At 37.4% G+C, this 24,036-nt stretch overlaps 1 long non-coding RNA gene across 1 annotated transcript; it reads right to left on the bottom strand.

Annotated features, from left to right (window-relative positions):
- Positions 1-1,467: 1,467 nt before the first annotated feature.
- Positions 1,468-23,955, bottom strand: LOC121386713. The gene is made up of 3 exons (XR_005959689.1): positions 23,870-23,955; positions 20,368-20,649; positions 1,468-1,522 (listed from the first exon to the last, which is right to left on the bottom strand). It is a non-coding gene; the product is annotated as an uncharacterized LOC121386713 (long non-coding RNA).
- Between the last annotated feature and the right edge of the window lie 81 nt (positions 23,956-24,036).

Raw genomic sequence — 24,036 nt, 5'->3', positions numbered from 1 at the left:
GACCACTTTGAAAAGTTCGTGGATCCGACGAATATTTTTAAATAACCCAAAATGGACCATTTTGTTCGAAGCTCCTACAAATATATCAACACGTGATTTATTTATATATGGCAACCATTTTCTATACTGTAAAATAAGTTCAATAAAAAATACATTTTGGAGAGACACATTGGTTAGTTGGTTAAGGATACAGCAAAAACAAATTCCCCAATAAACGTAGATGATATTCACCAGATCAATATCTGGTTTAACAGTAAAATATGTATAGATAAAAAGCCATTTATACTAAAATGATATATCTCAAAAGGTATTAGCTTTATTAACGATTTGTTGAATGTACAAGGAGATTGTCTAACATATGAACAGTTCCTAGAGAAATACGACATAACTACCAATTTTCTGGAATATGCGTCATTGGTCAATGCTATAACACCATTCATTTACAACCTAGATAATTTAAATGATGACGTTTTTATAGCATTACAAAATCCTGTTCCTCCATATAACTTGAAGGTTGGAAACATATATATGATTTACTGAACGCTCAAACCACCATTCCAAAATCACAAATAAAATATTCTAAAGAAGGATATATCTATGATATATATGATTGGGGAAAATATTACATTCTACCCTAGATCTGTCTGGTTTCAGTATAAAATCATACACAGAATTCTTACAACTAACACATTTCCAAATATGATTAATTATATTGATTCTAATGCCTGCAGTTTTTGCAACAAATCACCTGAAACCATACAACACCTATTATTTGAATGTAGTTTAGTACATTATCTGTGGGAAGTAATAGAAGAATCGGTAAGAAATGAAACTAGAATTAATATTACTCTAAGCAGAAACATAGTTATGTTAGTCATGATTAACAACGAAAAAGGTACTTTTGTAAATTGGCTGACTATCAACATAAAATATTATATTAGAGTATGAAAATACAAAATAGGAATTTGCATGTCAATGCCCCTCTTTTTGTGAATACTAACTTTTGTAACTCAAATGAGTTTTAAACATTACAGGTTATTTTTACCATAACTCTAAATGACATTTCATAAGCCGAAAGAGATACAAACACAAACACACACACACACGCACACATACACGAACGCACACATACACACACGCATACATATATACACACGCACACTTGTCAGTTATAAAAATCGAGGAAGGCTGCTGAAAGTTTGCATCTTTATTAAGGCAACAAGTTCTATTTTTAACTCACGTATTGTAAATTGTTTGATGAGACCAATGGCGTTCACAAGTGCCAGATTTCGTTTGAACTGTGAAGCCCAAGACGATGTAGGTTGTCTGTTGTCAGGGATACAGACCACGTCCCTACAGTTTGGACACATGAAAGTATTATCTGTGTTGTTGGCGTCAATGTGATTTTGGAGACATGTCAAACAAAATGTGTGTCCACACGGAAGTCCGCGCGGATCAGTGAAGACCTTCAAACAGAGGCTGCAGGAGATTGGGTATTCTGTGGAAAACGTTGTGGCCATGTCTGAAAAGAGAAATATATAACATTGTTACACACCTAATGAAGATTAGTTTACACGACGGTGTCTAGTGGGGTGGAGGATGGGGATGGAAGGTGGGAGACCGATTTAACGAGAGAGAGAGAGAGAGAGAGACAGAGACAGAGACAGAGACAGAGAGAGAGAGAGAGAGAGAGAGAGAGAGAGAGAGAGAGAGAGAGAGACTTAAAGGAGGAAGGGAGGGGAGAAAGAGAGTGAGAGACTGTGAAAGAAAGGGGGAGAGAGGTGGGTTTGTCTTGATTAAAACTGGATCAAACCGCATATATGCATTTGACGTTTAAAAATAAGTTGCATCACAATTTTGGAATGACCCTGTTTATTGCAGTAATTGTTTTTGGGATCGAGTGTTTATTCATATTGCAGGATATTCAAAAGTATATATACTCTTCAAAAGAAGAAACGCAAAACCACATTGTCGTAACATTTGGAGAATTGATTTAATTATTGAATGGTGAGTCCGATAATTACCAAATGTTGCAGGATTGTTCACAATTCACTCTAGTCCATTGTGAGTAAGTGATAGGACACACCACCAAGGTCAAGGTCATCTGGAGTCAATACCGGGTGTGGCCTCCGCGTGTGTTGACAACTGCCTGGCACCGCCTGCCCATTGAAGCAACCAGAGTACGGATGACGTCCCGGGGGATGGTGGCCCACTCGGCCTGCAAGGCTGCTGCCAGCTCGGGCAGGGTCTGGGGCTGTGGTTGTCGCTGTCGGAGGCGTCGGTCCAACTCGTCCCATAGATGCTCAGTTGGGTTCAAATCCGGTGATATCGATGGCCAAGGAAGGACATTAATGTTGTTGTTCTGTAGGAAAGCCGTTGTGAGACGTGCTGTGTGAGGCCTGTCGTTGTCATGTTGGAACACTGCGTTGGCGTTGGCCATAACTGGAACGATGTGTGGCCGGAGGATCTGGTCAATGTAGCCCTGTGCATTCAGGTTGCCCTGCACGTGGACCAGGTCAGTTCTGCCAGTGTGTGAGATGGCTGCCCACACCATGACACTACCCCCGCCGAATCTGTCCACTTCCTGCACGCAGTTTGCCGCATAACGTTCACCACGACGCCTATACACGCGACATCTTCCATCATGACGTCGGAGCAGAAATCGGGACTCGTCACTGAACCACACCTGTCTCCATCGCAGTTGAGGCCATTGTCGATGAATCTGGCACCACTGCAGTCGGAGTCGACGGTGTTGTGGTGTTAAGATGACACCTCGAACTGGACGTCTGGCACGAATTCCTACCTCACGTAGGCGGTTCCGTACGGTCTGGTCGGATATCCTGCGCAAGCCTGGTATTGCTGCGGCTGTGGAGGTGGCAGTAGTCAATCGTTCCCGAAGGTGGCGTACCCGGATGTAGCGGTCCTGCCCGGGGGTAGTGACCCGTGGTCGACCGGATCTAGGGAGGTCACGTGTTGATTCATGTTGCTGGTAACGGTCCCACAGTCTGGAGATGGTGCTTGGGGACACATGGAATGCCCTGGCAACGGCCGTTCTGGATTCGCCTGCGTCTAGTCGGCCGATGGCATTGTTTCTCTGCGGTTCACTGAGACGTGGCATGTCCTGGATTGTCAACTGTCGGCCAGATACAGAGGCCAGGCAAGCGAACACCCTGCACTTTTATACTGTCGGTGTTCATGTTGCACGTGCAGACAACGTACGTGCAGTGGTGACATGGTTTGCACGTGGCTGCGTTTTTGCGAATATTCACATGTTGGAACTTTATTGTACAGTAGCTGCTTTTCATCGAATGTAACCGTGGCAATGTGTTTGGGACATGCAATGACCTTATATTCACAAAGCATGAACCGGTAGGAAACATAAAATCGGAGTTATAACCCATTTGTACCCTTTTGCGTTTCTTTTTTTGAAGAGTATATTTGGAGTTTAAAATATTTACTGACACTTTATAAAAAAAATACGTTTGTAGGTTGTTAGTCATTGGCACAGTCAGTTTCACTTTTCAAGGATAGAAGGCATTGTAGAAATTCCATTATCTAGCGTCCTAGCATCCCTCACAAAACATAACATATGAAAACTATTTCCCAACGTGACATATCGAAAACAAACCTTCCTCTGGTGTAGTCCGTGGGCGTAATAATAAAACAATTGTTATAAAACGATTCTTTGTCACAATACTACATAACACACATACACACACACGCACACACACGCACACTTTTTTATTGTTTTTGTTTGCTTGTTGTTGTCTTGGGGTTGGGTTTTTCTTAAAGACAATCACTGTAAGATATAAATTAAAATATTTAATAAAGAATAAATACAGCCCCATCTTTCCAGAAAACGTTTCAAAATAATAAGGATGATCAAGAAATAATTGATTGTGTGGCCTTAATGATGTACTCAACGTAGGATAAACACTCACGTCACAGATGTATGTTCAGGAGTTACTGATAGTTTGATCTAGGTTCAGTTACACACATTATATCATTGTACCTTGACAACCTAATAAGTGCTTATTTGTTACTATCAGTTGTATATTTAATCATTTAATTCCATATTGGGTATTGGTAATGATTATTTGTTTACTTAATGCTTTTCATTCTGTACAGATCGCTTATGAGGTGTCTGTCAACCTTTTTGGTCTCTGTATTTGTACAAGTTGCTCAATCAATTTAATTTTTGACACTTTAACAATGACTATTATTAAAATTCGGTGTCGGGAATTTATTAACAACTTTTTACCGTCAAGTGTGTATTAAATTACACATTTATACCTACATACATCAAATAAACAGTGTTGCGTGTTTGCTATGTGCCATATGATAAGGATACAATTAATGTTTCATTTATAACGACCATTTATATCCGTAAACACTATATGTATCTTGGTCTAGTTGTTTTTATTTTGGCATCATTAGAAGCGCCGTGTTTCATAGAACATGTAAAAATCCATTAAAATCTGCTTTGAGACATTTTTACCAGACGTGTTATAACCAATGTTAAGAATTTGTTTTACAAAGGTTTATTTTGATGGACTATTTCAACTTGAAGTTTGCTTAAGTACTTACGTGATTTGTAGTTGTGTCTGTGATAAGGTATCGTTGCTGAACTTTCACACCTGTGACCAGATGATGTGTTATTGTTAAGCACCGGGCTCGGTGGTGTCGTGATTAAGCCATCGCATATAAGGCTGGTAGGTACAATATTCGCAGCGAGTTTTAACGACTCAATAGTAAGGTGTAAGACCACAACACCGTCTTCTCTCTCACTAACCACTAACAACTAACCCACTGTCCTGGAAAGACAGCCCAAATAGCTGAAGTGTCTGCCCAGGACAGCCTTCCCAAACCTTAATTGGATATAAGCATGAAAATATGTTGAAATGAAATGATATTGTCAAGCATTTCCTAGTTGCGAATTCAGACCCGTGATAAAGCTGTACAAGCTTTGTGAGGAACACAATTTCTTTTTAAATTTTATTATTATTATTTTGTTTCTATTGGTACGGCAATGAAATAGGGCATGACGACATAATCAGGGACATGGTGGAAACAAACAGCATGGTGACACAAAACTGTAGCAGGGTACAGCACCCTTCTATTTATTGCTAGCTATAACTGCAGTCACTGTAAACAAGATAAATGTCATTGTGTGAATGTGTGGCTTCATGCCCCTGGGTTTCATTCCTTTGATTATCCAGCCATGACGATTCTCTTTTTTAAAGACTAATGATAGTTATACTATTAGAACAGAAGACAATTCTGTTGCCTAGTCTGATTCACTGGTGCTGCATCCAACTGAAGGCATTGTTACGCAATGCTAAACGTATCTAAGGAGTTTGGTAAATTACGAGTAGTCATGTAACAGATCACAGATTAAGATTATATTTGCAACGCCATCGACTACCACTCAAACATTGTAATCGATTACGATTACGTGTAAACATTATGTTTACTGATTACCATTTCCTCATCTTTGATATCTATATATATATCTATATATATATATATATATATATATATATATATATATATATATATATATATATTTGATTTATTAATCATCGGTTATTGGATGTCAAACATGTGGTAATTATGATATATATTCTCACAGATGAAACCAACTACATGTTTCCATTAATAGCAAAGGATCTTTTATATGCCATCCCACATACAGGGTAGCACATACCACTGCCTTTGATATACCAGCCATGGTCCACAGGTTGGCACGAGAAATAACCCAACGTGCCCACAGACCACGTATCAGGCGACCACTTTATCTGCCCCTTGTTATAGATACGTCACATATATGCATACCGTATATATGCCTTTATCCTACAAAAGTTTGAATGGTAAATGCCGCTATTGGACTTCAACAGGATAAAGGCGATATCTTAAGACAGTAACCAGTTATTTACTTTATCCTGCAGTTCATATTAAACGCAATCTTAATTAAATGAACCATTTTATTTCAAAATGTAACGTTCACACGCGTTTAATTCCTTGCCACCTACAATATCTATACACCAAAACAGTTCTTAAATATCGACTATTTATTTATTATTTTTAAAAATTTAAGTAGTCTTCAAAATGGTTTCAAAAAATTCAAACAATGCACTATTAATAAAGAATACGTCACTTTGAAGAATACAACATGCCTTTGTTGATCATAAACTAATATAAAAATAGTCTTATTCCCAATAGGCTATATAGAAATCTGTCTAGTCTTCTTATCTTGTCAATGCCTACAGTGATTGCAGGATACATATAAGAGAACAGTATTAGTACCAAATCCAATATATATAGCTCTAGCTGCATTAAAAATCTAATGATACTATCATAATTAAAGAAGTGGTCAGGAATTGCCACAGTAATTATGGATGAAGATTATTACCAAAGTGATTTGTTTAATATTACAGGATAAACATTTGTATATAGAAAAATTGAATACAGTACCAGAAAAAAACAACGTCTCCAACAACTGAAGAATAATTTAAAAACAAAACAAATATATCCAGAAATTTTAATCAAACATATTATTTTAAAAGCAGAAGAAAATGGGCCAATTATAACTGTCCGTGACAACAAGAACAATACTAATCGTAAAACAGCCTTCATGTCTATATATAACCCTCATACTACAAAGATTTTTCACGCTATACATTTTCATAAATATATGTTACACAGAAGTTAAAATAATGAATAAGATATTACAAAAATAATATAATATTGTATTATAAGACTACATTACCGTATGCCAGACCTGGACCAAGATGGCTGCCGTCGTGTAAATTTATTCACGTCTGCTTTGAGGGACTGGATATATCGGAGATGGTAACCTTGTGAGATGGTGTCAGTCCTCCATTAAGCACGGGTGAGCTATGAGAGACGTCCAGGTGCTTAATGGTGTTAAATGCACAGACAAAGGAAACTCGAGTACATGCGACTGAGCAATACTAAACTTTAAACTGTTCACATTCGCACAGTGACGTCGTGATCTGAAACACGCGGCTATTAGATCGCTGATACACAAAGCGTCTGATCAGGTGCAGTAACAAAGATCAACTTTAGGATATATATTACGATGGTTTGTGGGTGAAAGATTAATTATGTGGTATGCTTTCTCTCTTTTTTCCACAACAGAAATATATATATATATATATATATATATATATATATATATATATATATATATATATATATATATATATATATTGTTTGGTTGTTGATGTTTTGGTGGTGGGGTTTTTTTCTTAAAGACTATCACTGCAAGATATAAATTAAAATATTTATTAAATAATATAAACAGCCCCATCTTCGCAGTAATCATTTCAAAATAATTAGGATGATCAACAACTAATTTATTGTGTGGCCTTAATTATGTACTCTATATAGATTAAACAGTCACATGACAAATTTTCAGTCTGTACACATGGCTTAATGTGAGATGTCTGTCAACCTTTTATATGTACGTGTGTGTATAAATTTAAAAAATAAAAATCATGAACGCACTAGCTCAGGAATAGTTTAAATGTATTGTTTACATGCATATTATTTTCTAATTTGCTGTAGGAATTCAGAAATGATTTATATTGACCGGTGTAATATTCAAAATATATCTGGACATTCACATTGTTTTTAATTTGCTTGGCTACTACTGTTTTTAGGAGATTGTTAGGAAAGGGGATACCAAACGAAACAACCGTTGACAAATGTACTGGGTTAGAGGTTTACAAACAGACTGAGGTGGTGGGTAGTCCTGTGGATACTAAAATATCCCTGAGACTTGGAAGGTTTTTGTTTTTAATACAGTAACCAGATGTACTGAAATATATATACACACACACACGCGCGCGTAGTGTGTGTGTGCGTGTGTGTGTGTGTGTGTGTGTGTTCGTGTGTGTGTGTGTCTGTGTGTGTGTGTGTGTGTGTGTGTGTGTGTATGTGTTGTATGTTTACAACAGGAGGTGGAGATCAGTTAATACAGACAGGACAATAATGTAGCAGCGACATCACCACAAGAGTAACAAGATACACACTTGGCCCAGTTTGACAGTGGAGAGAGCGTATCAGAGGATGGTTGTATTTCAAGAGCTTCATTATTAAAGCTATACTCGAGGCTGTAGTTCGAAGTAAAAACAAGAAAGAAATGTTTTATGTAACGATGCACTCAACACATTTTATTTACGCTTATATGGCGTCAGACATATGGCTAAGGACCACACAGATATTGAGAGAGGAAACCCGCTGTTGCCATTTCATGGGCTACTCTTTTCGATTAGCAGCAAGGAATATTTTATATGCACCATCCCACAGACACGGTAGTACATACCACGGCCTTTGATATACCAGTCGTAGTGCACTGGCTGGAACGAGAATGGCCCAACGGGGTTCGAAGTAACGTCGGATAGCTAATGTTCAACATCTCTGTTTATTGAACAAGTCATATTCCTATTAATGTGCCCATATACGGCCACAGACCACAATTAATTACGCTAAATATTTCTATATAACGTTAGTGGCTATACCGTTTTTATTAATATCAGCAGGCCCATGGTTTGTTTTATGTACCTTTGCCTGCATGAGGGAAACATACCTTGAAAATGACAACCCCTGTTGTTCAGCTCTTTCTCCCAGGATATTGGTTTAAACAAGCACGCCCACTAAACCTGGTGGAATACACCCATTTTACACATGGGTCGGAATTATCATAAAAAAGTCATCAATGTCAACAAGTTACACATGTTGCAAACTACATTCTCTCCCCTACCAACTTCAGTTTAATAGTTGCTACTTTAAAGCTGTTTGCACAGACTACTTGCGCGGACATATTTCCGGATTTCCAAATGGGAAGATAACTGCGATCTGAGGCCATACCATGAAGGTTTCGGGCACGTCCATCTCGGGACCGGTCTCTGGCCTAGCCAGAGATCTAACCCGGGAGAGAAAAGTATCTAATGAAAGGTAACACCGTACAGAGAGGTCATTATATGACCCTGTATCACTCCTTTTCTATCGGGTCTGTCCATAGAGAGGGCATTATATGACCCCGTATGAGCCCTTTTCTATCGGGTTTTCCCACATAGAGGTCATTATATGACCCCGTGTCACCCCTTTTCTGTCGGAAAGTCCTACAGAGAGGTCATTATATTACCCCGTATCACCACTTTTCTATCGGGTCTTCCTACAGAGACGTCATTGTGCGACCCCGTATCACTACTTTTCTATCGGAACTTCCCACAGACAGGTCATGATATGACTCCATATCACCCCTTTTCTATCGGGTCTTCCCACAGAGAGGTCAGTATATGACCCCGCATCACTCCTTTTGTATCTGGTCTTCCTACCGAAGGTCATAACATTTCCCTGTATCACCCATGTTCTATCGGAACTTCCCACAGACAGGTCATTATATGACCCCGTATCCCCCCTTTTCTATCGAAACTTCTCACAGAGAAGATATTATATAACCCTGTATCACTCCTTTTCTATCGGGTCTTCCCACAGAGAGGTTATTATATGAGCCCATATCAGCTCTTTTCTATTGGGTCTTTCCACAGAGAGGTTATTATATCAGCACATATTACCCTTTTCTATCAGGTCTTCCTATCTCTGGTACAGTACACATCGCTGATGCGGATAGATTCACAGCAGAATTATTATAAGTAAATACCGATATGTTGAGAGAAAATGTCGAAGTAGGAAGTGAATTTCATCATGAAGAAAACGCTTAAGTCTATAGGGTGTATACTACCAAATCAAATCCCATAAACGACAATAATAACATATGTGGCTAAAATTCCTACCTGCAACGTATCAACCGACATAAACGCCACGGATATAAATACTACCACCTCTCACACTTAAAGTGAATCAGAAAAAATTGGGGGTCAAGCTGCTCGTTTCTGAGATAACGGGTAGCGTCTATGACTACCCTAGTTCCGCACAAAATTCGAGTACTTTTTTTTACAGGTATCCCATAAATGTTTCAAACACAAGGCTACTTGACACATTGGTACTAGACGAAATAAAATTGCATATTTTTTTTACCTAGATGCAAATATTATTTTTTACAACCAACACACTCACATTTATAACCAATCACAGGACTTGTAGTGTTCACTTCTTTATCAAAAGTTGGGTGCACCTCGAACTTTGACCCAGCCGGAAGTTATTTGGTTTAGTACTACCTGTAGAAGAAAGAGGATGAGAAAGACAGAGGGCCGTCGTTCTAAAATGTAGAAACCTGAGATCTTGAGTTATTGCTTAGTGGTGTACCACTGACGTCAAGATAGGTATCATGCATTATGTTATATATTTAAGAGAACTAGGACATATTAATATAGGGTCGTTACTGCTTAATGGTGTACCACTGACGTCAAGATAGGTATCATGCACTATGTTATATATTTAAAAGAACTAGGACATTCCAATATAGGGTCGCTACTGCTTAATGGTGTACCACTGAAGTCAAGATAGGCATCATGCACTATGTTAAAAGTAAATCATGTATACAAAATGCGATTCCTTCTATCAAAAGATTATTAAAAGACAGGTAGCATGCACTATGTTAAAAGTAAATCATGTATACTCAACGGGATTCCTTTTATCAAAAGATCATCAAAAGATAGTTATCATGCACTATGTTAAAAGTAAATCATGTATACACAATGGGATTCCTTTTATGAAGGGATTATCAAAATATAGTTATCATGCACTATGTTAAAAGTAAATCACGTATGCACAATGGGATTCCTTTTATCAGAAGATTATCAAAAGATAGGTATCATGCACTATGTTAAAAGTAATTCATGTATACACAATGGGATTACTTTTATCAAGAGATTATCAAAAGATAGGTATCATGCACTATGTTAAAAGTAAATCATGTATACACAATGGGATTCCTTTTATCAGAAGAGTATTAAAAGATAGTTATCGTGCACTATGTTAAAAGTAATTCACGTATACACAATGGGATTCCTTTTATCAGAAGATTATCAAAAGATAAGTATCATGCACTATATTAAAAGTAAATCATGTATACACAATGGGATTCCTTTTATCAAAGATGTCAACTGACTGTCCTGAATTTGTTGCAACTGTTAAGATGTTGTCGACTAACAGAGATAAGACGTTTTAATAACTACAATAGTTGGTTTCCTTAAAATATATGGCTATGAAATAAATCTGTTTCTGGTCGTCCTAGAGTTTGTATGAGGTCAAATTTCATTTTATTTCTTAATATATAGTTTTGTGGCCACCTTCCAAGGATACCAACAGTGTCCAGATAATATAAATAACATCCACAGATAACAAAGCCGAAGTGTTCCTGTTTCCAGAATTATAAATTTATTTAAAAGTTATGTGTAAATGAAAATAGAGTTAATGTTCACAGGTAAGTTTCCAACAGATAGATAGATCTCTTCCTTTTAGGTCCAATTATATTAAACTAGTGAAGACTGTATCGCCAATAAATGTCAACTTAACTGCAGCTTGAAGTTGCTTAAAAATATTACTTCCATAAAACAAGTTAATTAAATAGATATGGTAAGTTAATAACTTTATTTTAAAAATATGATTAAAAGTATTCCAGTATAAATTTAAATGTAGGTAATGTAACAAAGTTGGAAAGTTTGACAAGGGGACATGCTTTTAATGTGTTTGTTGTCAGACAGCGAAGGAGCGACATAACGTTCACGTCCATTGACGTTAGCCTTTTATACTTTCTGAGAATTACCATGTGACGTCATAACACCCAATCAGAAATTACGTTATGCAAGGAAGACATCTATCTTTACAAAATAAATATCATTTCATTTAACAATTACGTTATGCACACAATTGCTCAATAAATTAAGTAATTTCTGTTTGGTCCAGCTTCCGTTTGCAATTTACAGATTGCAAATGCACACTCTAAATCCTGAGAAACTTCAACGTTTATAAATACGTCAATTTAGCCCATAGCTAAAGCATTACAAACTTCAAATAAATAATACTGGAAATGTATAAAGTGCATAAAAATAAAAGTAGCATTCCTTAATTGTTTTTTTTCAGTCTAAAATTAGTGTAAAACAATTTCACAGAAAAGGCCTTTAGAATATTCATAAAAACACTTAAAAGTTATGTGTAAATGAAAATAGAGTTAATGTTCACAGGTAAGTTCCCAACAGATAGTTAGATCTCTTCCTTTCAGCTCCAATTATATTAAACCAGTGAGGACTGTATCGCCAATACGTGTTAACTTAACTGCTGCTTGCAGTTGCTTAAAAAATATTACTTCCATAAAACAAGTTAAATAAAAAGAGATGGTAAGTTAATAAAAATGACTTTAAAAATATGTTAAAATTATTAAAGTATCAATTTAATACACAGGTATGCAATGTAATCAATTTAGAAGGTCAGGTCATAGGGTTTAACGTGCACATTCAGAGCAAGCTTTTTCAGCTCACGTCTGTCATGAGCACAGGTGTCGGCCCCGGCCGGCTTCTCCTTCCAGGACAGGAAAGGGTTGGGGTGGGTGGGTCAGGGGACCGCCTGCACTGACAGGTGCATGAGAGCACCAGCAGTCCGACCGGAATCGGTAAGAGGCAGATGTGGTTTTGGTGCTATGGCATTTGAAATGTCCCGTAGGATTAAGCCAAAGAGAAAAGGGTGTGCAATTTTCAACGGTCCGCCTAAATGGAAGGCTCATATCCAATGAAGGTTCAGATACGCCCACACAAGACTTAGCCTTTAACATCACCAGTGACCAATTGGATGGGGAGGGGGGGGGAGCGGGCGTCAGTTTGAGGTGGGCGTAATTTGGAAACATTTAGTAGAGTCGAGAATAACCACGTCCGGTAAACTTTAAGGCCATCAAAAATATAGACTGCTCATCCAAAGTTTGAAGGTGATTGAGCAATTTAGACGGACTGCCAAAAAGAAAGGGTGTCAGACTATTTACAAAAAATAATAATTAAACGAATTTTTCAAAATGACAGTCAAAACGTTATAAGTCTGACATAAAAGTCCACACTCATGACGGCAAAGATATTGGTGGGAAGTTGGCAGGATAGTTCGTGTCTACAACGACTTGATAGAATCCTGGGGCACGTAGTTACGCAGGTGTTCACGCCAATCAACAAGGAGCTTCAGTACGTGGATGTAGCTTGGGCGAAGGAGGATCTTCGTGACTCGATGGATGGTGATGTTGTCTATTGTTGCCAGCAGGAGTCCCTGTCTGTAAGTCCTTCCATGGCAAAATGTCGGCACTATCCCCGGATTCCATGCAGATTGCACTGCGTGATGGAAAGGGATCGTGATCGAGAACTCTTTTAACGTGCCCATATCCCAAGGGTTCTGGCACGCCTACCCCGGATTCAGAAAAGGGGGTTGACGTCCATTGACTACTATTGTCTATTGACTTATTACTAAACAATATATTATATTCATGGTGTATGTGTTGATTGAAACACTGTGTGTTGACGTTATAGTCACATACGTTACTGTAACTTACTGTTATCATCAATGTGATTTAATTCGATGGTATACACCCTGTAGGGTCATTGTTAAGTTTGGCTCCAACCAAATATTTTTATTTCTCCATTTTGTTGGGTGACATAAAGTTTTTCTTGAGCAAAACAGAGAGACACAGGTTGCTTTAGGCCGTCCTTCTTTGTGATGACGTCACGAATAATCTCCCCGTCACGTGACAGCTGAGCAATGGCATCTGTACCGTTATCACAGACATAAACAAACTCCTCAGTGTCACATGCAACACAATACAGCCGATGAAACCTTGCTGAATCACGTGATACCCACATTACTTGTCCTGATGACGACACACATGTGACAATGTTAGTGGTATCTGATACAACAACTACAGAGTCGCCTTTCACTGTTAGATACCCGGGGTTGGGGATCACCTTGTTAGGACTAGACCGTATGACGTCACATCTCTGGTTTAGTATGTCCACACGCCCAGGCGACCCCCCAGTCATAGCTATGTTCTCGTCAGGCAACACAGTTATGCCGTAGTAGCCTTTCTTGGTTGTCACCGTCTTCGTCAGGTGTATGTCGTCTTGTGCATTCAGATATAATAGTTTTCCTTCTCTTGGCAGAGTGACGAGCACCTGGTGGTCACGTGTCTTAGCAAGGTCGCCTGGTTTGCTAGTGGTCCTGTAAAGACTATGAACCGTTTTGATTTGAGAGCAAAATGATTTTACACATTTGTTCATCAAGTCAGTAACAACGATCTTGTTTGACTCTTGACCTTCTAATACTAGGATAGATAATAACTTTGGACATTCTGTATCGGATTCCAGTTTTGTATTGATCGTTTGTTCATGCTTTAAGCTATCTGACGTCCGGTCTATCTCGACCTCTGGTTCAAATATCGACGTCTGTAAATATATTTTGTGTGTTATTTGGATAGATTTTACGTCAGGTCTCGAAATTCTCCCAATCTCTGCAGAAAACGTTTTCCTTTCTGTTTTTTCAGGTTCAACTAAAGTTATTGCCAAATCAGGAAATTCAGGACGTGGTGTGGCTAAATAATCAGTTGTTATCTTTTGTATTTTTGAAAATTTGGAAAGATGTCTTTTCATATCAGAAAGTGACGTAGATCTGAGGAGATTTTCGCCCAATTTCAGACATTCTTTCTTTTCTCTATCAGTCTGTTAACATCAGTGAACAATTCAACTATTTCTTTGTTAACAGACTGCCGACATTGTTCCAGTTCTGAGTTCGTCGTTTGCAGTTCAGTGCGGACTGCTGTTGTGAACTCCGCAATCAGTTTATCCCCTTGTCTCTGCATCTGAGCCGCAGTCTGTGTTGCGCTGACGTCGACGCTTCGCTGTAGTCTCTCAATGTCTGACGTCATCTGGTTTTCTATAAAATGACTGAACTTCTTTATCGTTTCACAGGAAGATTCAATTACCAGTCTATTTGGGTCTTGTTTAGTTGTCGCAAATGAGTCATCACCTACACAATAAACAAGAGTGAAAAGGTTAAAGGTTAATCTATTACCAGTCTATTTGGGTCTTGTGGAGTTGCCACTCTTGGGTCATCTCCTATACAATAAACAAGAGTAAAACAGTTAAACTTGTTTTTGTTTAATGACTCCACCAGAGCACGTTGATTTATTCATCATCGGCTATTGGATATCAAATATTTGGTCATTTTGACATGCAGTCTTAGAGAGGAAACCAGGTACATTTTAAAATTAGTAGCCTGGGATCTTTCATCGATATAATCCCACAAACACAAAGCACGGCCTTTGATGTACCAGTCAAACAAATGTCACATTACAAGAAGTTTGCTCACTGAGGACCGGCCTCGGTGGCGTAGTGGTTAGGCCATCGGTATATAGGCTTGTAGGTACTGGGTTCGGATCCCAGTCGAGGCATGAGATTTTTAATCCAGATACCGACTCCAAACCCTGAGTGAGTGCTCCACAAGGCTCAATGGGTAGGTGTAAACCACTTGCACCGACCAGTGATCCATAACTGGTTCAACAAAGGCCATGGTTTGTGCTATCCTGCCTGTGGGAAGCGCAAATAAAAGATCCCTTGCTGCTAATCGGAAAGAGTAGCCCATGTAGTGGCGACAGCGGGTTTCCTCTCAAAATCTGTGTGGTCCTTAACCATATGTCTGACGCCATATAACCGTAAATAAAATGTGTTGAGTGCGTCGTTAAATAAAACATTTCTTTCTTTCTTTTGCTCACTGAGCGCTAACCCAATTAAATTCAATCGTTAAGTAACGTTTTGACATTGGCTTTTTCACTGTTAAGACCATTTTCATTTTAATAAAACGGCGGTCGCGAGCCAGTTCGCTCATAATATGAAACTTTAAACAAATTTCTACCCGAAAATATTTTTGTTATATTTTTCCGATTAACTTTTCCACCGTCATTTTGCATGTTTTTAAATCGTTTTGATTCCATTCCTAATGAAAAAGCTTCAGGATTCCCTGTTAAAATCGGATACTCGAAGGGATTCACCGTGTCAAGTATTTTTATTTATTTTTTTATTTAAACTTTTTAAAAGTTTATTGTCCCCCAGAAAAGAAATACGGTAATGCCAGAGTTGGGAGCCCTGGTATCACTACCTTACATTAATGTTATAGGATACACATTATATAATAATACAAATAATATGTTTATGATATTAATAAACGGCACCACAAAAAAAAGGAGAGAACAAGTAATAGATGGAAGTAACACCCCTTCCCCCCCCCCCCCCCCCAAAAAAAGAGAAGAAAAAAGCAAACAAAAAACCAAAAAAATCCCCCAAACAAACAAACAAACAACAACAACAACAAACAAACAAATAGAAGAAGAAAAATAACAATAATAAAAAAAATAATAATCCAAAAATAATAATAATGAAAAAACCCTCGAATAAATGAAAAATACAAAACAAAATATGATAATGAAAAAAAAATAATAATAAATAAATAAATAAAAATAAAAATAATAAAATAAATAAATAATCCTTAGCATTGTTGTCGGCTGACAGGTGTCTCAACAGTGTACTTTACATTCACCTATATATTTGGTTGGTTTTGTCATAGTTTGGGTGCTAGACGTGCAAAGCTGTCTCTGCAGTATGCTACCAAGATAAAGTCAATGCCAAAACACCCCACCCATAACGCTATCTTTGACAACCGATTTATGAAGTTGTTTGATGCGAAGCCAAATGCAATCTGCACATTTGGTCTTCGCATTAGGCAGCTTTTATCTGCTTCCAACATTGATCTTTCAGACATTTTGGAAACACCTTCATATTTTGTTTTGCCACCTTGGTGCATAAAACCACCTAAAATTGTGTTGGATCTCGTGCATCTGAAGAAAGATCGCACGGATCCAATTATTTATAACCAATATTTTATGGAAATAAAAGAGAAATACTGTGACTACATCCCTATTTACACGGATGGGTCACGGGATGGGAATTATGTGGCTTGTGCCACAGTTTTTCCATCAGACAAAATAATCTCTATGAGATTGCCTGATTTGGCATCTATATTTAGTGCCGAAACTTGGGCAATTATTAAAGCCCTAGAGAAAATCAAAAACTCTAGCTCCTCTAAATTTATAATCTATACCGACTCACTTTCGTGTCTCCAGTCTTTACAATATATGAAGCTGGAACATCCCTTAATTGGGATGCTGATACGAAAGTGTGTCTTTTTATCTATTAACAATAAGAATATTGTGTTTTGTTTGGTACCCAGCCATGTTGGCATTAGAGGCAATGAAAAGGCAAATTGTGCTGCCAAGTCTGCTTTGACTTTGCCACGTGCCAATGCTGGTATTCCCTATAGTGATCTCAAACATCACGTAAATAATTATATCTTTTCTACTTGGCAAGATGATTGGAACGGTGCGGTCGCGAACAAGCTTCATTCTGTTAAGCCAGTCCTGAGAGAGTGGCAGTCCTCTTATAGGCGGTGCAGAAGGGATGAAATAGTTTTGTGTCGTGCTCGCATCGGACATACTTACATTACCCATTCATTTATTCTCAAGAAGGATCCTCCACCTCAGTGTGAGCATTGTCAGTGTACACTGACGGTGCACCATATTTTGGTGGAGTGTAATCATCTGATCCAGACTAGAAACGATATATTCGAAGCAAGGGATGTGGTGCAATCCTTTAGATTCCACCCTGAACTTGTACTAAAGTTTTTAAAAGAAACTGGATTTTATTCCAAATTTATATTTACTTTTGTGTAATATTTGATTTGTAACATGAATTTTACCTTTATAACAAATGTGATATGTACTGCTCTTTACACTGTCTTTGACTTAACATTTCAAATTTCATGTACCACTACACAGCTCTATACACTGTTTTTAACCTAACCTTTTATTTTTACCATTGTATGACGCCCAATAGCCGATGTATTATTTGTGCTGGGGTGTCGTTAAACATCCATTCAATTCCAATTCCATGGTTTTGTCATAATAATTATAGAACCGTATTTTTGAAAGATCATAAGTACTAACTATCTATATGGCCAATATGCCTATATCCCACTTGTTTGTGAAATGGTCATTATTTGCATAAATATACTTTCAATATTTCTATTATGTTTTATTATACTTGTAGCTTCAGAAAATTTAGGATTTCGATTGGCATATTTACCACTATATATGTATTCTTTTACATAAGACAATGATGTGGTTTAATAAATTACTCTGTAAAGGATTCCCAAGTAATATATCGATTTTATCATCCATTAAAGGCTTTTGTAGGAGATATCGCTGGCACTATAATATGCCATATCTCCTGCGATATCACTTCTTATAATTTTGATTGGTCAAATTTTAACCACAAGGCAATGTTTTGTTACGTCACTGTGTTTGTTTCAGCGCTAAACCTACCACTAGTGACGTCACGCAACTGCCGTTCTGTTAGATAACGAGTCTTTTTGTGATTCATCGATTATATTTGGTAAGACCTGTTGCATTCTTTGAGCAATAACTCCAGATACAACTTTATAATCTACATGTAATAAAGTAATGGGTCTCCAGGGTTTTTTTTATATTAACCGTGTGGCTCTAGCTTCTTTTGGAAGGCAGGTTATAATACCTTGCCTCTGAAAATCAGAAAGACTACCAGAATTATACTCAAAATTGATGGAAATACCAATTTCTTCCCAAAGATATTTATAAAATTCTACACTAAATCTATCTGATGCTGGACTTTTACCATTTTTCATTTGTTTAATTACTGCTGTACATTCATTAAAATATATGGTTCCTTCACGTGAGTCCCTTTCATTTTCTGACAAGTTTACATCAATATTCGTGAAGTTATTTATGTTTTCTTGTGATCGTTTATTATAATTACTAGTGTATAACTTTTTATAGAAATTTGATGTTGCTTTTAATATTTCAGAATTTTCCGTATGTAAAACATTAAATTCATAAAATATTTCTGATATGTTTTTGTTAATATAGTTTCTCTTTTCTAAATTTTGTATTTTGACAGGAGGTGGTTTCATCCCAGTTAATTCCTGAGATACTTGAAGACCTATCAGTGTAAACAAAATTTTTTGATTGGTGCAGATCATGTCTGTATTAAGCTTAAGTCCAGAAGATTGGGCAAAATTTTCAGCGCAGCGTTTTTAATGCATGTTCTTGTCTTGCTGTTGGTTTAAATTTGAAAACGTCAACGTTTGTAAAGAAATGTATCCATTTCTCGATTTTATGGCTTCTTATGACTTTGGGATTGATTGTAGATGATGCTAAATGCGTAATATTCGTAAGTTTTGTTTTACAAACGACACAAAGATGTTTTTGTAATTCTCTTGTCCGGTAAAAATCTACATGAGTGGGCTGTACCATTGCTGCTGCTGCTGCAGTGGATGGAAGTGGTGTGTTCTTTGCATTTATTTGTAAACTGAAAAAAAAACAATAAAAACTGTATGTACAGATTAAAATGCTCCTGTTACACAAACACTCAGCACCGAGTGTCAACGTGCAGCAGTATTGTACTGTACAGCACAGGTAAATATTGTATGATTACACCTCTTCTCTGTAATGGTCTATTCCGGCTCTGTCGCAGACAGCGGGATAACTAGTCTATATTTCGACGGATGGTGCGTCATAAATCTAAAAATAGACCGCCACGCCATTATTGTAATTAAGAATATTCTTAAATAAACTATTTTTGTGAATTCTCAAACTTTAAGTTTTCTTGTTTATTTTTTGTTTGTGTATTTGCATGCTGTGTTGAGTCGGATGGGCATTTGGCAAACTAGTGGTTGATTCCATGAATATGTATCTAGTGCCTCGTCTATACTAGAGCAGCCGCACCCGAGGAGATCCTGTACTGTAGATTTCATCCCTCTTGAACCACCACAAAGACTAGTTTACTCAATCAAAATTAGCACCGGACATAGCTCATTAGAATTAGTACAGCCGTGAATGATAACATACACTCATGAATCACTTTCATAACAGTGATGATATCAGGTGTTCGTGAAATATGAGCATGTCCTGCCTTCTGTGGATTCTCTATTTTCATGGCAGACTCTACATGGTTCACATCAGTAAATGTAAACTTGTAAATAAAGGTATTGGTCGTCAAAGTTTTGTCTAATATTATATATTGAAACCAACTTAATTTTACTCCCCGAGTGGTAAGAAAGGACCTTACAAATATAGTAGACCATTTACGATTTACACTTTAATTCTTACCATAACACTAAATGGAAATTCCATAAGCCGAGTTAGACCTACATAAGAGACACAGACATGCAAGCACGCACGGACGCACGCACACGCACGCACGCACACACACACACACACACACACACACACACTTGTCAGTTCATTAGGTTCTATATTTAACTCACGTATTTTAAATTGTTTGATAAGACCAATGGCGTCCATAAGTGCCAGGTTTCGTTTGAACTGTGAAGCCCTAGTCGATGTAGATTGTGTCTTGTCAGGGATACCGACCACGTGCCTGCAGTTTGGACACATGAAAGTATCATCTGTGTTTTTGGCGTCGATGTGATTTTGGAGACACGTCAAACAAAACGTGTGTCCACACGGAAGTACGCGCGGATCAGTGAAGATCTCCAAACAGAGGCTGCAGGAGATTGGGTCGTCTGTGAAAGACGCTGTGGCCATGTCTGAAAAGAGAAATAAATAACATTGTTACACACCTAATGAAGATTAGTCTGTTTACACGTATCTAGTGGGGTGGAGGGGTAAGTATGGCAGGTGGGAGATCGATTTAACGAGAGAGAGAGAGAGAGAGAGAGAGAGAGAGAGAGAGAGAGAGAGAGAGAGAGAGAGAGAGAGAGAGAGAGAGGGGGGGGCGGAAAGGGGGGGGGGACGGGTGAGTTAGTGATGGAGACACACACGTATATACAGTCGAAGTTGCATTCGCGGCCACCTGTCTATGTCAGACACCTCTCTATGACGGCCTCCCATATTATTTGTAGTATTTATACCAATTAATACTGTTCACAAATGAAACATTAAATAAATGAAATAATTATTTTTAAATCCGTAAATGAAAAAAAAAAAATGAAAGAATGAAAGAAAGAAAGGAACAAACAATTAAATAAATAAATAAATAAACAGATATCTTCAAGTATTTGCACAAGTTGCTCATTTAATTTACGACTGAGAAAAAAAAGAAGAAATCATGTCAAGGTACCGTTGCTGGACTTTCACACCTGTGACCAGATGATGTGTTATTGTCAAGCACCGGACTCGGTGGTGTCGTGATTAAGCCATCGCATATAAGGCTGGTAGGTACAGTATCGCAGCGAGTTTTAACGACTCAATAGGTAGGTGTAAGACCACAACACCGTCTTCTCTTTCACTAACCACTAACAACTAATCCACTGTCCTGGAAAGACAGCCCAGATAGCTGAAGTGTCTGACCAGGACAGCGAGCTGGAACCTTAATTTGATATAAGCACTAAAATATGTTGAAACGAAATGATATTGTCAAGCGTTTCCTAATTCAGAATTCAGATTTTTAAATTATTATTATTATTATTATAGTTGTTATTTTGGTTCTATTTATTTATTGCTAGCTTGTTCACGGCAATGATTTAGCGTATGGCAACATAATCATGGTCAAGGTGGTAACAAACAGCGTGGTGACACAAAACTGTAGCAGGGTACAGCACCCTTCTAATAATTTATTGCTAGCTACAACTGTATTCACCGTAAACAAGATAAATGCCATTGTGTAAATGTGTGGCTTCATCCCCCTGTATTTCATTCATCTGATTATCGAGCCATGATGATTGCCTATTTTTAAGGCAAATGATAGTTATACTATTAGAACAGAAGACAATGGGAGATCAGTTCTGTTCCCAAACTGATTCCTCAATGCTGCATCCAATTACAGGCTTTGTTACCTGATGCTAAACTTATCTAAGGAGTTTAGTAAATTATGAGTAGTCATATTACAAATCATAGATTACGATTATACTTGGCATCTCAAACATTGTAATCGATTACGATTGCCATTACTTGGCATTCTGTTTGGCTATTTGATTGTAATCGATTATCGATTGTGATTACATGTAAACATTATGTTTACCGATTATAGTGTACCCCAGCTTTGATACACACACACACACACAGCTCGAATCGTTACTCAATAACAAGGCACACGCACACACACATTACATCATACGGTATTATCACACTAAGGTTTTGACACGCGCGCGGGCACACACACACAAACACAACCAAGCGGCAAACAATTAATGAATTTAGTTAGGCATCCCGGTTATATGGCGTCAGGTATGCTTGGGTAAATAAGCAAACACACACACATGACAACGTCACGCACACGGAGACACAGAAAGTATTGGGGTACATTAACAAAGGAAATCACACTGTTACACAGTTAATAATAGATATATATAAAATATGAAAGAAAGAAATATTTTATTCTATACGACGCACTGTCAACACCATTTCTATTGGTACGGTGGTTGTTATATATAAGTTCGTCTGATATATATTTTGATTTATTAATCATCGGCTATTGGATGTCAAACCCTTGGTAATTGTGACATATATTTTCAGAGATGAAACTCGCTATATTGTTCCATAAGTAGCAAGGGATTTTTTATATGCACCATCCCACAGACAGAATAGCACATGCCACTGCCTTTGGCATTCCAGTCATGGTCCACTGGTTGGAACGAGAAATAACCCAACGTACCCACTAACCGCGTATCAGGCGACCACTTTAGTCAACCCTTGTTTTAGATTCGTCACATATATGTATGCCGTATGTATGCCTTTATCCTGCGAAAGTTTGAATGGTAAATGCTGCCATTGGACCTAGACAGGATAAACACGATATCTTAAGACAGTAACCAGTTATTTACTTTATCCTGCAGTTCATATTAAACGCAAACTCAATTAAATGAACCGTTTTATTTCAAAATGTACCGTCCACACGTGTTGAATGCCTTGTTACCTGCAATATCTATACATCAAAATAGTTCTTAAATATCAACACTTTATTTCTTATTTTAAAAATTCAAACAATCCAATAGAAATAAAAATTAAAATAAGTAACTTTGAAGAATACAACATTCCTTTGTTGATCATAAACTAGTATAAAAATAGTTCCGTTCCAAATAAGCTATATAGAAATGTATCTAGTCTTCTTATCTTGTCAATGCCTTGATATGTATATTGTGTGTATCCTATCATGTATATATATATGGATGTAGAGTTTCAATGGTAAATCCCCTGCCATTGGTACGTTATCGGACTCACAGAATAAACGCAATATCTCCAAGACGACAATGTAACCAGCGTTTTTCTTTATGTCCAAATAAGTATGTATGTATAATCCGTTCCAAATAAGCTATATAGAAATGTATCTAGTCTTCTTATCTTGTCAATGCCTACATAATTAGTACCAAATCAAATATATATAGCTACATTAAAAATCTAATGATACTATCATAATAAAAGAAGAGGTCAGGAATTGCCTCAGTAATCATGGATGAAGATTGCTACCACAGTAATATATTTGTAATATTATCGGATAAACATTTGCATAAAACATTTGAATACAGTACCAGAAAAAACAATGTCTTCAACTGAAGAATCATTTAAAAGCAAAACAAATATATCCAGAAACTTTAATCAAACGTAATTTTAAAAGCAGAACAAAATGGGCCAATCTTAACTGTAATTGACAACAAGAAAAATGATAATGATAAAACAGCCTTCATGTCTATATATAACCTAATACTGCAAATATTTTTCATGCTATACATATTCATAAACAAATGTTACACAGAAGTGAAAAAAATATGAACACGATATTACAAAACTATGTGTAAAAGAGTACATTACCTTATGTCAGGCCTGGACCAAGATGGCTGCCTTCGTGTCAGTATACTAACGTCTGCTTTGACAGACTGGATACATTGGAGATGGTAACCCTGTGAGACGGTGTCAGTCCTCCATTAAGCACGGATGGACTATGAGAGAAGGACAGGTGATTAATGGTGTTAAATGCA

The sequence above is a fragment of the Gigantopelta aegis genome, chromosome 12 (genome assembly GCF_016097555.1).
Source record: "Gigantopelta aegis isolate Gae_Host chromosome 12, Gae_host_genome, whole genome shotgun sequence".
NCBI classification, from domain to species: domain Eukaryota; kingdom Metazoa; phylum Mollusca; class Gastropoda; order Neomphalida; family Peltospiridae; genus Gigantopelta; species Gigantopelta aegis.
The sequence above is the reverse complement of the archived record's forward strand: the minus strand, read 5'-3'. Positions and strand labels throughout refer to the sequence as shown.